This window comes from Tenrec ecaudatus, chromosome 4 (assembly GCF_050624435.1).
Source record: "Tenrec ecaudatus isolate mTenEca1 chromosome 4, mTenEca1.hap1, whole genome shotgun sequence".
NCBI lineage: Eukaryota > Metazoa > Chordata > Mammalia > Afrosoricida > Tenrecidae > Tenrec > Tenrec ecaudatus.
The window spans coordinates 94,117,510-94,122,512 of record NC_134533.1 but is presented as its reverse complement, the minus strand read 5'-3'; the positions used below and the strand labels follow the sequence as shown (position 1 = coordinate 94,122,512).

The 5,003-nt window shown below is 38.0% G+C and overlaps 1 non-coding gene across 1 annotated transcript; it reads left to right on the top strand.

Moving 5' to 3' along the window:
• Positions 1–3,464: 3,464 nt before the first annotated feature.
• Positions 3,465–3,525, top strand: LOC142447550 (U7 small nuclear RNA). The gene has a single exon (XR_012784236.1). It is a non-coding gene; the product is annotated as a U7 small nuclear RNA (small nuclear RNA).
• The last annotated feature ends 1,478 nt before the right edge of the window (positions 3,526–5,003 follow it).

The window sequence follows — 5,003 nt, the reverse complement described above, 5'->3', positions numbered from 1 at the left end:
TGAGTAAAGCAGCATTTTAATTCATGTGTCTTTAATTAAGCAAAATAAATTTTCTTCACAAGTTCCTAAGTGATTTTTCCCCACCCCTTCTCGGCTAAAGAGCAGCGTTAAATGTTTCAGCCCGTTAGGTTTTAAAGTTTTGGGCAACTAAATAGATTCCTGGATTCATATCACATGTCATTCACAATGGAAAATTAATAGCTCGTAAATGAAACTTCTATTAAGAATAAATCACATCAGATTTTTCCTGAGATAAGCATTTGCATTTGTAAAATATGATTTATTTTAACATCTGTCTTTTCTCCTCTGAGTGGGCATAAGCCACAAAGCAACAAGAAGCTGCACATGGGCCAGGTTAATGGGCAACGCAAACTACATCTTCCTGAAGCCTCAGCTTCTCATTCATTTCTATTCCTTCTCCGGACACAGCACGTGCTGCTAATACTCATGACCGAGTCCATTCTGACTCCCAGTGACCCACGTTTGTCAGAGTGGAACTGTGTCCACAGGGCTCCGCTATTGATTTTCAGAAGATCTTTCTCTTGAGGAACCCCCTGGATAGACTCGAGCCTCCAGGCTTTGGGCCAGTCACTGAGCATTGTAAGTGTCGGCACTGCCTCAGACCTGCCTGAGGCATTTGGCCTTCTAAATTGTTGTTTATTTTTATTTATATATAACATGAAACCTATGGAAAGATGAACCAGGATTTTATGAATGTTGGTGAGAAAAAAAGTATTAAAAATACACCTAGAATGAGGGCATGATAACTTCAATAAAAGATATCTTCTTTGAAATATAAACTGACAGTTTTCTCATCCTGTAGTGGGGGTCAGAACATAAGCCATATAGACAATTGTAACAATACAGGAAAGCAGAAATGTCTTTGATATCTCTGGAAAACATTGAAAGATGACTTTGGTTCTTTGTGCTAATGTTACAGAGTCTGCGAAGCTGTGTTTAACCTTCAACTATCAATAAAATACAATGAAAATGCTCCTCTCTGAGCTGGTAAAGCCTTATGAAAAAGAGCCTTTCATTTGGGGGAAGTTTTGCTGTTTCTAACCTTGGTTGTGATTTCTAAGTGAGTGATAAAGTTTAGTGTATGTAAGTATTAACACCACCATTATTCAATGACTTGGCATCTATTCTGGTTCATTGTCATCTCACACTGGCTTTCCAAGACTGAAAATCCTTTTAGGATCAGACCATCTGGTCTCTCTCTGTAAAGGGACTGGTGAGCTGTACCGGTTGCAACTCGCAGCCCAGTGCTTAACCCATAGCGCTTAACCCAGTGCTTAACCTGAACTCCTTTAAGCATTCACAGAGGGTACTCATTTAAGGTTCAAAGTCGCAAGCTTCTTGTTCAAAATTCTCACTAAAAAGTCTGGAATAAGACTTTTAATACTCCTACTATCGCATGTCATTCTGGGGCAGGCAGTCTGATGGTCAAAAAGAAACTAATAATGAGCTTTGGTTTTGTTTCTAAATATGCACTTTGGAAAAGATTGTAATGCAATAGAAATGCTCAGAATAAACACAGTTTCCCATAGTAGCTTCTGCTGGGGTCATAGTAATTATGCATGGGGCAGTTTAAAACCACATGCTACCCTGTAGGAGGAAGATGGGGCTTTCTCCTCTCAAAGAATTAGCAGTATGGCAAACTCCTGGGCAGTGCTAACCTGTCCTCTGGCATCACTAAGCGGTGAACAAGGGTCAATGGCAGGCAGTTTGGCTTGGTTTGGGGCTACCGTTAAACCAGAATTAATATATATATATATATATACATACATAATTAATCAGCTTTCGTAATGTTGTATATATTTACCATAATGCTCCATGCCTAATCCATCGCAAGAACATTCCTCAAGTCATTAAAAAGTTCCTACTTACAAAATCATTTAATGGCTATAAGTTTTTGCTCCAGATTCCAAGGGCCTCATTTCACCACACAATGTGGCCCACGAAAAACCTGACTGATTCCTTGTAACTTTCTAGGTGACGATTTTTAAAAAAATTCTTTGAAAACACAGAGGACTTTCGCTCCATGCTTGATGCTTTGAAATTTTATCGGCTTACATTATACATATAAAAAGAATTCACAAAATTAAAGAAGTTCCGCAAATGTATTTTATGAAACTTATTCTTGTAACTTGTTTGTTCATTTGAAAACCGACCTTACAGCTCCTTTCTTTATGTTGCTGTATGTATATCTCATTTCTTTCAGTGACTATTATTCAGTTACATGCATATTTTTAATTTCTTTAACCCTTCCCAAATCCATAGGCAATGAAATACTCCCAATTTTATCTTATCCATTAAAATCAATGCTACTCTGAATATATGCAGACTTGTAAGTCAGAAGCATGTTTCAAAATTTCTGTTACATGGAGCTAATTCCAGGCGTACATTTTTTTTGAAAAAAGGATAATTATAATAAAGATATTGCTTTATGTTAGTTTGTAATTACAGGATTGGAATGTAGACACTGAAATGTTTTTAATAAGATTTTGAGGAATAGTCTAGGGATTAATTCCTGTAGGTGAGTAAAGGGAAAAATATTTAACAAAAGTTGAATTGCATTAAAATCACGACACAGGGCTCAGAAATGCAACAAACGACACTAGAGCTTCCTTTAAATGCACTCCCTGCTGCAGAAAGTGGAAGGAGCACTGAGAGGGGAGAGGGCTGCCCACTAGGCTGCTGGTGACAGAGCCAGGAGTTGATACCCATCAGCCTCTCCAAATGAGAAGGATGAGGACTTTTACTTCCATAAAGACCAGCCTGTGTGACCAGGAGCCATCGAAGGGACCAGGTATTAAGCATCAAAGACCAAAAAATCATAACATTGTAAATGTGGGTGAGTGCAGAGTGGAGACTCAAAGTCCATCGGTAGGCAACCGGATACCCCCTTACTGAAGGATTTGGGGAGGAGATGAGCCACTCAGGGTGCAAGGTAGCAATTAAGAAACATAACTTTCCTCTAGTTCTTAAATACTTCCTCCCCACCCCACCCCATTATCATGATCCTAATTCTACCTTACAAATCTGGCTAGACCAGAGGATGTACATTGGTACAGATAGCAACTGGAAACACAGGGAATCCAGAACAGATGACTCCTTCAGGTCCAGTGGTGAGAGTGGTGATGCCTGGAGGGTGGAGGGAACATGTGATAGAAAGGGGAAACTGATTACAAGAATCTACATATAGCCTCCTCCCTGGGGGATGGACAGCAGAGGAGAGGGTAGGGGAGAGATCAGACAGTATAATATATTAAAAATTAATAACAATTCATGATTTATGAAGGGTTCAAAAGGTAGGGGGAGTGGGGTTGGAGGGGGGATATGAGCAGCTGATAAGGGCTCAAGTGGAAGGCAAATGTTTTGAGAATGATGATGGCAACAAATTTATATATGCACTTGACACAATGGACGTATGTGTGGATAGTGATAAGAATTGTATGAGCCAGTGCTACAGCTCTTTTAGAATTTGTCTAGCAGGTTTTCTGGTTTTCCCGGAAAACCCCGCCAAAAAAAAAAAAAGAATTGTATGAGGCCCCAAAAAATGATTTTAAAAATAATGATAAAGAAAATAACAAATTTTGAAAATTATGCTGTTAAAGGCCACGTTAAAATTTTTTTAACAATAAACAAAAAATATTTTATTTATGTCTGAAGCAGAAAGAGTATGTATAAGTCATAACTGACTCCAGGGCAGTGAGTTTGGGGTTGGTGCAAGTGAACTGAGACTTGGCTACCGGCTAAGGGGATGTGCTGCTGCGGACCAATAACTTTTTCTAAGGTTTGCTGATCCTGATTTGTTGCAATCTATTAACTTCCTTAATAAACTACCTTAATTGTGAGCATTTTCCATGATTCCGTGTAGCTACCACAATGAATTGTTTCTCTTTATTTTTCTTTCAGTTTTACTCTCTCAAGTATTTTCTTGGGATAGAACCTTTAGTATAATATTGGATTGAAATCATGAGAGCAAACATCCTAGTTTTGTTTCTGATCTGAAGGACAAAATATCCTGTCACTACAAAGTACAGTATTAACTGTGGGCTTAGTAAAAATTGCATTCTTAATAAATTCAATTAAGGAAATTATGTTCTATTCCTAGTTTCTAAAGCGTTTTTACATTAGTTTCTTTGTTTTAATGGGATAAATTCCACAGGATCATATAATTGAATGTTTCTTATATATTGCTGAATTTGGTTACATAGTATTTTGTTGAGAATATTTATATGTGTGTTCATAAAAGATCATGATTTGTAGTTTTCTGTTTTATTTTTCCTTGTGATGTCTTTCCCAGGTGTTAGTATCAAGGTAATACTGACTTCATCCAATAAGTTGAGAATTGTTGCCTATTCTAAGTGTTTTTGAAAATTGGTGTTTATTCTTCAACTGGTAGTTTTCTTTAAATATTTGGTGAAATTAACCCCCGTGGACTACTGGTTGTCTATCAGTTTTCCATACTGCAGTGGCTGGAGTATGGCTGTGGTACTGGAAGTGTTGTCACTGTATTTCAAATGCCTCAAGAGTTACCCAACATGAGCAGGTTACAAAGGAACTTCCAGACTAAGAACAGACAACAAATAAGGTCTCGCCTCCCGACTTCATAGATAGGAACCACTAAAACCATATGCATAGCTTTGAAATGTCAGATATTGAAGGCCTAATGAGTGGAAGCAGAATATTATTGGAGATACTGCTGGAGGATGGGCCACTTGAGTCAGAGGGCACAGGAAATGTGACTGAGGAAGAACTCCTTTTTCAGAGCAGAGTCCACTGTGGTGACTTGAATGAGTTATAACATGTGGTAGTGGAGCTTTATGGGTCTTCATTTGCAGATGGGGCATGACTCAAGTTGAGTAAAACAGCTGTAAAAATCTGCTAATGCTCAGAACTTGGAATGTATGAAATATGAATCTAGGAAAATTGAAAGTCATCAAAAAAGAAATTGAATGCATGAGGATCAATAATATAAGCATGAGTGAGCTGAA